General features: G+C 43.0%; 1 long non-coding RNA gene across 1 annotated transcript; it reads right to left on the bottom strand.

The window, feature by feature from the left end:
* Positions 1-4,993: 4,993 nt before the first annotated feature.
* On the bottom strand, positions 4,994-12,312 carry LOC141928776 (uncharacterized). Its single transcript, XR_012624865.1, has 3 exons — positions 12,210-12,312; positions 9,172-9,277; positions 4,994-7,610 (listed from the first exon to the last, which is right to left on the bottom strand). It is a non-coding gene; the product is annotated as an uncharacterized LOC141928776 (long non-coding RNA).
* Positions 12,313-13,091: the final 779 nt, after the last annotated feature.

Here is a 13,091-nt window from a genome sequence, read left to right on the forward strand (position 1 = left end):
AGCAACGTCTGCTTCAAGAAAATGCTGCAATACAAGGAAGGGAAAAAATGTGGAAGTTATTTGAATGCATGATGCAGAACAGGAGTGAAGGGCAGAACAGGATAAAGCAGTTCAGGGTTTTTGTCCAGTGTCAGTACTCTGGTTGCCCTGTGGTTTATAATTAAACACAAAAGTATTTATAGATAGCAGAAAGAGTGCTTTCCAATGAAAGAATGAACTTTCTTTTTAATTTCAGCTTTTGTATTTGTGGGGCTTGATTACACTTTATATCTGAAGCCCAAATGGGAGACAAAAAAAAAAAAAAATTCATCTGAACAATTCTCCTCAGGAATGATGTGAAGTTGGGTGTGTTGGAAGTCAGTATTCCCAGGGAAGACACAATGCACCCACCGCAGCCGAGCGTGCAGGGACATCTACTGGCAAAACAGCCAGAGCTGGCCCTTTCCCTCAGAGTGCAAGAAGTCTGGCTTTGCACAAAAAACCATCGGTTTCAGTGACAGCAGAAGGTTTTGGCTGATCTAGTAAGAGGAGTGTGTATGGAAAAGGGAGAAAAAGACACTGGCCTGTCCCAAGGGTAAAATTAAGCTTCTACACAACACATCCCAGGGTGGGGTGTCCTTAGCTGAGCAAGCCTGGCTGCAAAACCATCCCAGGCGTATGAGGACTGTTGTCTCTGGAGGCAATGGTAGGGGATGCTGGGCACATTATGAATCTCCCCCTTTCCAACACTTCCTACACCCCTCTCCTGCTGATTCTGCCCTGTGAACAGAGGAAGCAAGCCTCAGACATGGACCACAACGTTCTCCTGCATTAGCCTTGGGCATGGCAATGAGATTTAGCTGTTCTTCCCTCCTTCTCCCCCAGCAGTAGATACCTCAGGCAACCAGACAAAACACTGTCAGAAGTAAAAGGCTCCTTGCCTCCTCTCTGCCCTTTAATAAAACCACAGGAGACAAGACATATTTAATCCCTACTGGAAAGATATGTACACCAAACTGATTAGATAGGGTCAGGCTGGTTCCTGCTCTAACATTTAAAACACTGTCTACCCTTCTCAAGACAGGATGAGGATCGCAAGCCAGGCAGTCTTACTGTGAAAAGCTACTCAGAAGTGTTTGTTTTTCTCATCTCCAAATCAAGACAAATTTCTCAAGTCCTTGTAGGAGTCCTGGTTCTATAACTCATAAATGGAAAGAAGTGAGTGTCTTTCCCCCCCACCCCCACCCATGTCGTCTTCTCCACATACTGTTTTCTGCCTTCAGGGTATTTGTTCTATACTTCCAAAAAATCCATCTGGTTATTTTACTGTAACACACTTACCAGAACTGTAAGATCATAGAAAAAACATTTGAAAAGGACCTGCGAAGGTTTCTAGGCCAACTGCCTGCTTGAAGCTGCAGCAACATCAACACCAGATCAGACTGGGGATGGTTTTTGTATAGATGATCCCTGAAAGTCACCAAGGAGAGAATTCCCACCACTTCCCTGAATGACATGTCCTAGTGTTGTACTCCACTCCAGGTGAAGAAGTTTAGCTCTAGTTTTAAACATAAGACATTAAAGTGGTCTTGAAGTGAAACAATCATCCCTAGTAGCTAAACATTTTACAGCAACAGACTTGGAGGAATGGTCTGGCAGGTCTTTTATATCTTTCTAAACTCCTATCTAATGGTACATGTTGGACACTTAGTCTCAGACAGGACAGATGAACCTTCAATACATTTCAATATATAGATACTCAAAGGCTTCCTTTGTGAGCAGTGCTTTGGTAATTGAATTTCTACTTGAAGATATGTAAAAATAAATTACTGCCATTTAAAAGTCAGCACTGATTTTATATGACACATATGAGACAAATCCCCTCCTAACCTGTCCGTTTTGTCAACTAGAGATATTGCTTAAGTTAAAAACAGCTGGCAGAGCTGGTGTAAAACAGGTTAGACCTGCCTCAGAAGAACCTATCTGTCCTGAGCAGTGACCAACCAGGGCTTTCTGTTTGAATAGTCAAGTAGCTGGGAGAATAGGAATGAGACTAAGCAGCAATATTCAAAGTCCAGTTTGTACCTGGATTTCAAAACCATCCATTGGATTACTTACATCTGAGCTTCAGTTCAAACCATCTGTTCCTCCAGCACTCCCCCACAGAAAGGCCACAACTGGGCTAAATCCAGACTTCTAGCACACCTCCACCAAGCAATGGGGGAGTAAAAAGGTTGAGAGGGGATGACAGATCAGGCAGGAGAGTTGGGAAGCAACGGAACATAGTGATGTTTTGATGGATACGTTGACAATGAGACGGAACTTCTATAAATACCATGGACATATGCTATCTTTAAGTCCCATTTCAGTGTCACCCACCCTAAATATACTCGTTTTCCCTTTGATTACACAGGGGTTTCAGCATTTTTGCAGGATCTTCCCAAAGGCAGCTGCTGAAATCCAGGCAAGTGATTCTTCAGAAGTAAAGCATCTCCAAAGTCTTTCACTCAGCTGACATTATGAAGATCAGAAAATGACACATATGAATGTATTCCTTACCATTCTATACTTCATTTAAAACATTTCACCTGCTTTTATTTTTTCCTTTTTTCTCAGTCATTACACAACATCTGAAAGATAAAAGAGGGAAATAATTTTGTTACTTTAAATACTTATCTCAAGCTCTCATTTTGACTACATCAAATACATGCGCTGTGCTAAAAAATGCACAAGGGAAAAAATCCCAAGGATATAGCTAAGAGATTGTGAGAAGAAAAAACAGAAAACAACAACAGCAGATCATAGAAGAAGAAGTGTCTAAAAAATGAGAAACAACAAAAAAAAAGCACAGAGCTATAGCATGGTAGAAGAAAAAATAAATATACCACATAATTTATTGCAGGGAGAGTTCTGAAGAAAATGTCTTGTGAAATAAATATAATGCTCATGAGGACAAGAGATCTCATTCATATCCAATCTGTCTTGTGTAAAGAACTAGGCAATAATGTTCAAGTAAGTGAGTCACTGCAAGATCTCCCAGTTCGGCTGGAGATTGCTCAATAGAAATAATAACAAGCCACAGAAAAAAGGCAGTGTAAGTACAGGTGGGAAAGGGATACAAACTCAGAGCAATAAGTACATACAAAATATCGAGATTGCTATATAAAGTAAAGGCATGATATGTGTCCTTCTCTATCTTACAGGCTACTTTTCCTTCAGTGCCTCTCTGTGACAGTGAAGGTCTGCTGGAGTGCCCAGGTTGAGAGCTTCCCTCTCTCTGCGCTTGAGACAGCACAGATGTCAACAAGTTGGATAGAGGGTGACTTATTTGTGGATCTGGAGTCAGGGCTGTCTCAGTAAAGGACTTTCAACTCCATAATCTGTTCCTCATAGTGAGCCACGAGGGTCCAAGTCCCAAGAAATATCAGGTGCCCTTCAATGCCACCACCAACCTGCTGGTGTAAGAGCAGAGGATCTGCTGCCAAGCAGATGAAATGGGTAGTAGCTCAGTACTTAGGTGCTTAGGTAAATATGAATGATATATATTTGCTATGCAGTAGCTACACCTAATTTGGGGGAAAATCTTTAGTATGTGTTCACATGGTCTTCTGTAGGCAGACTGAGGGATTTTGAAGTCCTGGCCAAACAGGGCTGGGCCAACCCTTGCAGTGCAAAGGGCTGTTGGCCACATTAGAAGAGCTCTCCAACCAGACCAACACATCCTTGGGAGAGATGAGCTTGGGCAGCACAGGAACAGCATCACACAGAACCGAGACTGTCCCAGCACAGCGTGCTTGCACAGGGACCTGGGGTTGCCTGCCAAAGATGGTGCAGACCTGCCCTTGGCGAGAACCGAGGGCACAGCAATACTGTCCTCTTGACAACCAGCACAAACTGCCTGGCAGCGGGGCCGGATTCAGCCTGCCTACACGCTGGGGCTCCCACAGTGCCTACAGAAGGTGTCTGGGCACCTTGTGCAGTCAGAGGAGAAAAACAGATATCTTCAGCAAGTGATTCATCATGCTCTAAAATCTGAGCCTTGTGGGAACATTTCGAAATACCCGAGTTCATTTCCTCCCAAAATGCAGAAAAACTTGCTTTTATTTATTTTTTCGTTAGCTGCTTCTCTCCTTGCAGACCCCCAAAAAATTTTTGAAGGAAAAAAAGAAGAAGGGATTGATTATTTTTGGTGTAAAGGCGCTTGGCCATGGGCTTCCAGCTTTAGCAAGTGTGAGGTGGGGAAGGAGAAGGGATGAACAGGATGGCTGAAAGACCCACTGACGACTGCAACTGAACAGAGCTCTTTCCAGTCCAGGATAATGGGTCTAGAACAGGAATCTCCTTGTGACTGATGTTTTCAGCTGCTACAAATGTTTGCATAGCCGGGCTAAAATGCAGTAGGAAGACTGTTTTGTCTGTTCTTGCTTCCTCCTCTTCCTCAGTTGCTGGAGATGGGGCAGCAAGGAGACAGAGGCAGAAGTAATGCGAAAACCAGCTGTGGGGAGAGTGTGAGGAGGATGTAGGGGATGGGACCGGATCAAGAGGGACAGGGCATCAGCCTGCAGCTATCTGACATCTGCAATGAAACCATCCTCACCCTTGGCAAAGCAAAAATCCTGCCGAAGTATGTGTCCCAGCTCTGGCTGCTGGGTGGTCCAGCACGTCCAGGAGCTCCCAGTAGGAGACTGAGTTGTAAACATAAAGACTAAGGATTTCTGATAGGCCAAACTGTTTTGAGACAAAAAGGCTATCGACGCACATTTGGAAAAATGTCCTCTTGTCTACACAGCTCTACATCTTTCAATCTAAATTTGGAGTTTTGGCTACTGTGATTTTTTTCAGGGTATGAGGTGTGGGTGGGTATTTTTGTACAGGATAATGTATATCTAAAATGATACAGATTGTTGCTAGAGCCAGAAACATGTTACAATGTCAGATTTGTGAGGAGAACAAAATAAGTATTTTAAAGACTAAGAAATAGAGAACAACAACACCACCACTTAACTGACCTGACCAAGCTTAGAGCATGAGTCAGGCATGGAGGCAGGCAGGGAACTTGCTTTTGTGATCCAAGTCACAACGCCTGTGCCTTGGATTTCACTAGTTGCAAAAAAACTCACCAAAAAGGATCCTGGGGAGGAAAAAAAAAAAAAAAAAGCAACAAGTGTTCCTTTTTCATGAACAACATTTATTGAAGCTGTTCAAACTGCAATTACAGAAAATTTTACCATGGCTATAGGTGCAAACAGTACAGTGGATGATAAAAAAAATAATAAATAAATAAATAGGCAAAGGAAATGTAGCCTGTAGGTGTGACTGTATCTGTTTTAATTGCTGAGATGCTGTTGAGTGGGACTCCCATGGCCAGCTGAAGGAGTCAGCTTGGGGCTGTGCCTGCATGTTCGCACAGGCTGCTATGGGCAGGGTGAGTAAAGCAATTAAATGTGGTGATGGCAATTAAATGGGCACACCAATGTCTCTGAAGCACTTGCTAGCAAGGGAATGCATTTACAGCTGTGCATCAGCATATACAACACTACCTAAACACTGCACTTTTCTAATGCAACGAATGTGCTTTTTTAATTTCATAACTCTGTAAGATCTCCCATCTCATTCTTCAGCCATTATGAAGGTTTCCCTGGCAGGGGATATACATTGCTCTGCTCTGTACACAAACTTCATCTGGTCTTATTCTTTTAAATTCCAAATATTAGAGGACATACCTTCTGTTGGTGTATATTGTAACATCTCAGCTGAAGTCAATGGAACTATGAAAGCCTACACAATAATTAAGGAATTACCTCAAGACATTAAACTCATCAGCTTGACTCCTGATATCATGGAATTAAATGAGAGACAGAATAAGCATTTGTGAAGTCTTGTTATAAAAGAGGTGTTTCTGACTTCTACTCATACTAAAAGTCCCAACACCACCTTACACAAGTGATGCGAACACGGGCTGAAGAACCAAAAAAACACAGCAGAAAAGGAAAAAAAAAAATTGCATTCATTTTTAACATCCTGGTTTTTTCAGACCAACTTCATGCTTTTAGAGAGCTCTGTGATGACAATACAAACAGTAGCTCATTTCTCAATCAAATTCCACCCACATCAGTGTGTCACACTTGTGCCTGATGAGCAGGAAAAGGGTGGTGATGGGGTGTTATATACCCAGGGGCATGTAGACACACAAAAACAAAGGTACTGCAAGCCTCTTTTCAAGCTTTCTTGTCTCTGCTCTTGCCCCAGATATAGGGCTGGACCAACAGAGAAGCAGGTTACCAAGTTCTTTGTACCAATACAACAATCTTTTAAAACTTCAGAGGCAAAGATTTATACACTTGCATATTTAATTATACTTTCTGATATGTCTCTGAAATAAATCCAGTAACTGTGATGATTTCAGTCTTGACAGTAGGTAAACTGAGGCTGACAGACCTGATCTGCCCCCAGTCACCCAGCGCGACTGCTGGGACTGAGCTCCAAGTCCCTTTCCCCTTGCACAGCCACTGCACCACTCTCTTTCAGGGCATAATTACCACATCAGTAACGATAAGAAGATTTTATTTGACTGAGAGACTGCTCTAAGTGCCCAGCTTGCAGGTTACATCTCACCTGCAGGAACTTAGAGGCTATATGAACATTTGATTTCATGATTCATTTAAAGCGATACAAAATGCTGCTTTGAAGCCCCCCCTTCCCCCTTCACATCCGATGACTGCACAGTGAGTGGAATTATACTCAGCATGTCACACTCCAGTGGACAGAGATGGTTTGTAAAAGCTGATAAGCCTTGTTAGGGTTTGCAACTTTGTATGAACTTCAGTGATAAATACTGCGTTCGTGAAATGCCAAATACTGCTGGAATGTTGGCGTGAGCACGACAGAGATTACAGCTAATGTGGGAGCGTGTAGGTACACTGCACAGTAAATTACAGTCATGATATGCATCCACTTTCTGTGAAAAACATTGGGTTTTGAGCCAGGGGTATTTCCTATAGCATAGTACACAGAGATCTAATAGAGCTAATGACTTGGATTTAAATTAATGAAGCAAGAATGAGGTGACAAGGATACTGCATGACTACTGAGGGAAGCGGTTGTCAATATTTGTTCATGCCTGTTATGCTTTACCTGCTCTGGTGAGAATGTGTGTTTATGGACACACCCAGTCAACGGCTAATGACTAGCGAGACTCCTTTTCCCTTGATTTTAACAAAGAGATGACAACCCCAGTCACTAATGAGCTTTCAAATTGTCTTCCTCTCTTTTTTTTTCTAATTGATTAAAAGGAATTTCAGAATGATGTCCTGCACACAGATGAAAGTAAAGTTTGATGTTCTGAAGTGCTAAACTTCTCTGCTTTGACCTGAATGATTGAGATGAAGGAGATTTTGTCTTTAGTAATTAACATGACAAATAACTGTGAATGGGAACTTGCTGTTATGAATGACAGCGTTGTCTTCTGCTTCAGGGTGAGAAACCCAGGGCCAGGATCCTGGGGATGTATCCCTTGCTTCAGTCTGACTTTTAACAGGTTCGAAAATCTCTGTCTCTCACCTGATGGAGACGAGACCAGACGCTGGTCTTCTTCAAGAGCACAGCACCTTTGAATGCATGCTTGCTACATCCTGTAAGATATTGCAGGGGGGGAAGAGTTGATTGCCCAGAAAAAGAATAATCACTGGTGGCTAGATTAAAGGTATTTCATGAGCACTGCCTTTCATACTGACAGTTCTGCTATAATCATTCCCAGCATACTACTCTGCCTCTGTCGGTCTTCATCTGTTGCCAATTGTCTTGTAGTTACTTTGTCAGCGTGTTAGTTGGGGACTCTTCTTTTGTTCTTTGTTTTTACAGCCCTCAAACACAAGGGATCTTATGACTGGGATCCTGAATGCTTTGAGACACCTAATAAATAATTGTTAGCATTCAAATACCCAAACTATGCTTTGCAGTATCGTTAAGCCTGCATAGCAAGAATATAACTGATATTAGCTAATTGTTATTGAGTGGCTTTCATACAACAGACCATGGAGGTTTTGCTTTGTTTTCTTGTGGGTTGTTTTTGGTTTGTTTTTGTTTAATTACAGAATGGAAATGCATTGCATTTAATCACCAACTTGATACTAGATGGCTCCAGCAGAGAATCCTGAAACTTATGAAGCCATAGAAATAGACTGAATTAGGTTAAGCTGTATTACCAGTGTGTAGGGGGACATGTGCTGCTGTCTATGCTACATCCATTCTGTGCAAGGCATTTGTATCTTCAGACATATCATTTGGACTTTGCTCACCAGATCAGCGTTATCTACAGGAGATACTCCACACAAATGCAGCAACCCCCACTTCATTCGTCTTCCCTTTCTGCTGGCTCATGCCTGGTGGAAAGCAAGCAGCTCCTGAAATCCTGCCTCGAGTTGCTGGTAGCAGCAGCATCTGTATAGCTGTGTAGGACTACAGCAGAATCCTCCTTGCCCTTCCCCAATTAAAACTTCATCACCAGTACCAAGATAACAATGCAATAGAAAAACACTGAAAGCTGTTCTCACTGGTAACCGACATGACCTCCAAGCTCAAAAAACCCAGTGCCCTCTTCTTCTCCCTCTATTCCCCTATAGCCTCACCCACGGCGCCCATCAAACAATCAGTCACAAACCCCATCTGTCAACACGGGGTCTGCAGTTCATGGAATCTGCCCGACCGCGGTGTTGTATTACTGAGACTCTCTGTAAACAGAGGTACTTTGAATGACTTGTCGTCTCTTACAAATTGCACAGGGAGAATGAAGGCTACAGGACTGAGTGACATAATTGTAAGACAAAAATTACAAAGGCTCTTCTTTCACTTACCCTGGCAGTCTTAGAACTAAGCTAGACTTTCACACGCAGCACCAGAGCCAATCAAAGCTGCCTTGTAAAGTTTTTTTCTTGCTTATTAGCTAGGCATCCTTGATGCTAAGCAAATTTGCATCAGGGTTGTTTTATGCATCACAGTCCTGTATACTGTGATGTCCAAGTATTCCCCCTCCAAGGGAAGTTACCGATCTAGAAATTTAGTGTGAAGCCTGACAAAATACAAACTAGTAACATTTATGTTTTGTGGTTTGTTTTAATTTTGTGTTTACATCTTCTCACTTACATGTCCTCTACCCCTTTCTTCATCTCATCCTTTAAACAAAATTAACAGTACCTCGAAGCTCACATATCTGAAGATCCTGGGGAAAATCTCCACTCTCGCGTTCAGTCTAGCCAGTCACATCCTCTTGAAGTAGCTCTTCTGTATCTCAGTCTTGTCCCTAGGAAGCAAAGGTCACAGTTAGACTAAGTGTCCAGATGTCAGAACAAAGGGACCACATTTGTTTAATGGAGTATGGAGTCCAGAGAGATATTTGGGATCTAGTGATACTTCCAGTGGGTCATATGTTCCATGTATTTGTCATGTTTTCCATCTAAACAACACAGAGTCTAGCTAGATGCCACTGTGATGGGTGGCTGGTAGCTGTGTGTGAAAAATAATAAAAGAAAACAGAACACAGCAATGTTACCAAGAAATTACGTTGGTTTCAACAGTGCTTTTTGTGTCCCCATGTGTAATGCCATAACAACTTTTTTGCTCACATGATAAAGATAAGAGACTTTTGTGAAGTAGAAGCCAGCACCACCAAGGGCTTAATTATATAACGAAACATTCTTGAAGCCCTCGCATTAGCTCACTGATGCTTAGTGGAAAAGACATTACCTAGCAACAGTCACTAACAAATCACAGGAAAAATAATAGAGATTATATGCTACATTACTCTACAGAGTCAAAATTGGTAGTAGGATGTGCTTGCCCTTTCATTTCACGCGGAAAAATCCATTGTTTACTGGTGTGAGGGTGTAAGGGATGCACTTTGGGGAAAAATGGGCCTGTTGATCCTTCATTAAAAAGTAGGCTTTAAAAGAAGCCCAAAGATAGAGTGAGACATGTTAATGTGGCCAGAGATGTGCACAGTGCAGGCATGAGAAAAATTACCTTTTTTTTTTTTTTCTCTCCTCAAAGAAATTGTTCTTCATATGTCTTTCATTCTCAAGTGTTTAGTCAGTAGGATGAACCCATTTTTTAAGTGCTGACCAGGAGTTCTGGCTTGAGTTCTCCAACACCAATGTCCTGCATGCAACTCAAAAAAGTTACTCACATCAAGGTGCTCAGCAGTAGCTTGGGAACCAAGCTTTGGTAGATGTTGCCTCTGTGTTTTGTTTCCATCCTAATTCCATGCATTACAGTGGCAAAAACTCTTAGAAACTGCAGTAGAAAGGACTACATCAGTATTTAAGAGACAGAGTTATTAGAACCAGCCCCATATTGCAAATGCAGCTAGCAAAGAGAGAGATGGGTTTTATTCCGAATTATGCTTTGTTAACAAGTTGTTAACTAAGTTCTCACTCCAGAATATTTAGAGCCAGCTAAATAATATGTGTCAAATCATTGATCTGACAAGTTTCACAACTTTTTTTTTTCCACTTTAAATTTCAAATATCTATTCAAAAAATAGCATGTTCAGTTTTTTCGCTCAGTTTTAATTACTGGCGACAGCAGGGGAGGGAGAAAGAACAAAGCTGAATGCACAGATCCCAGAGGGAATTTGCCATCTCTGACCATTAGGGGAAAAGAGAAAAAAACCAGCATCTTTTCACTTGGAAACTGAGTCCACTTAGCATGGAGTCCTGGGAAGAGGGGAAATGTGGAGTCCTCCCAGTGGAGGAATCCTCCTTTGCTGTCACTTTGCTGATCACACCTGTAGCTGGCTGGTATGACAGAAAACCTTGTACAACTGGATTATTAGACTGAGGCAGAAGTTCTGCAAGGGTGCAATGTTTGTTGGGTTGGGCATAATATGGCTGGTACTGGGCACAAAGGGAAAAGCTACAGCATAGAGATCTGCTCTTCATACAGAAAACTGTTCAGAGGCAGGTGGCTAAAATGTACAGGATTTTGATTTTGAGGGATGAGACTTAGACTTTTACATGTGTGTGTATGTATACAGACACACATGCACACATCTATCAAGATTTGTAGTAAAAAGAAATTAAAGTGTTTCTGGTTTCCCTGTGCAATACTCATGCAGTCAGCTGCAGCTCAGAGCTGGCATGTGTGAAGAGATTCCCCCCCATCTCCACCATCTCCCCTCATCTCATTCATCAGCCCCAGACTCTGATGATGTTGTTAAAAGCCACATCCATGAGACTGCACTTAAGATTACACTTTTGGAGTCCTCCCATATCACAGAGGGAGTAGCAGGATTTCTATATGGAGCTCAGAAATAAAGGTGTATTTTCTAATCTAGCTTGCTTAATACAGTTGAAAACCCCAAGGTAGGCATAGACCTTTAGCAGGTCCAGTTATAGCGAAGTTTAGGTAAGGCCATAACTTGCTATTAGTAAAGACTTGTGCTCTGTGACAATCTTCTTTCCCTCTTTTGGAGATCTCAGACCAAACAGGGCTGCCGTGAATATGATGCTGCTCGGTGCGTGTTCAAGTAGCACAACTGGATTCCTACCAACTCCCTAGTAATTATCAGGTATACAGGAAAGAGCCAATCAAGCACCCAAAAGGACAGGCTGCCCTCTGCTCCCCCCGGGTGCAGCTGGTTCCTTATTTCAAGCACAATCTTAAATTACAAGGAAAAAGGATTTGCTGCAGAAGCAATGTTGTTTGGTATCAAAAAAGATTCCTCCTTCCTTCTGCCACCTCCCCCCATCTGCTTTTCATGTTTTATACAAAACTTGCTGCTCTGAACACTCCTGGATTTTCTCCCCTTCTAATAATAAAGAAGCGAATCTGATGTCTCCCACTGATGGCTTTCTAACCTTCAAAAGCATGTGTTTATCATGAGTTTCAGCTATCCAAAATAGTTTTGACCTGAGGTTACAATGCAGGCTCAGACTGCTTCGAAGCCAGTTAAATGGATGATAAGCAAACATTTCATTACAGACCCTCAGTTGTTGTAAGGATGTGCAAATCCCTGAGAAAGATTTTCAGCATATCCTCTAGAGCAGCATGGTGCTTTGGACCTGGGAGGTTCACTCAATCAGAGCCCTGCTGTCACTTTGCAAATATCTCCGCTGACTGTGCCCTGCATCATCACTTTGCAAGGCCCTGGGCAAGCCGCCGGACTGGGGAGAGATTCCTCCCACCTGATGCACTGTGAGGGCTGAGATTTTTAAGTCTTAATTGAAAACACTCACCTTTTCGCTGCCCTGACCCTTCTCTGGTTTCTGCCTGAGCAGAGGAGTGTGGAGAGGTGCTGATGGAGGTTTGGGTGGCCCTGGGGGAGATCAGTTCTCTTCCCAGTCCCAGGCTGCTGCATCACGAGTGGCTCGGAGCCACACGTGTCCAGCAGTCAGCAGTTTCAAACCTCCTGCCAGCTACACCCTAAAATTAGTTCAAGCAGCACTGTGCCAAGTCCACTGATTTACTGCTGGGCTACCTGTTGTCTCCAGTGCCAATGGTCCCGTGTGGCCTATCACACAACCTCACCCCACTGAAGTGTGGAGCAAATAAGCACTGCTGTGAAAGCAATGCTCGTTTTGTGTCTTCCTTACAATAAAAAGACAAAGGGGTAACAGTACTAGTGGCTAAATACCCCCCTCATCCCAGATAGGCACGTATACCAAGCATCAGGTACTTTGTCTCTCTCAGCTCAGTGTCTCCTTCCTAATTTATTCCAAACAACAGTGGCACTTTATGGACCACAACTCACATTAATCCTGAGCAGGATGCCCAGACCCAGCTGTCCAGCCAAGGACCATACCCCATTTTCTTCATTTCCACTTCTCTTCTACAACCACCCAGCAGAAATGTTCTCCAGGCAAAGGCCTGACATAATTAATGACAGAGAAAGGTGAAACCTGAGAATTTGCAGTGTAAGTCTGAGATGGGCACCTCCCGCGACTCTTGTTCCAGCAGCTCATGGGGGTGCATGAGTACAGACCACTGTGTGCTCCGTCCACGTGCTCACTGAGACACCCTCCAGCTGCATCTCATCTCCAGTCAAGCCAGGAGGTAGGTACTGGCCCTGTGCAGCATCAGTGAAGTTGTGTGGGGTTTGGCTGCCCATGGCTAGCTCG

The sequence above is a fragment of the Strix aluco genome, chromosome 12, assembly GCF_031877795.1.
Source record: "Strix aluco isolate bStrAlu1 chromosome 12, bStrAlu1.hap1, whole genome shotgun sequence".
In the NCBI taxonomy this organism is placed as follows: domain Eukaryota; kingdom Metazoa; phylum Chordata; class Aves; order Strigiformes; family Strigidae; genus Strix; species Strix aluco.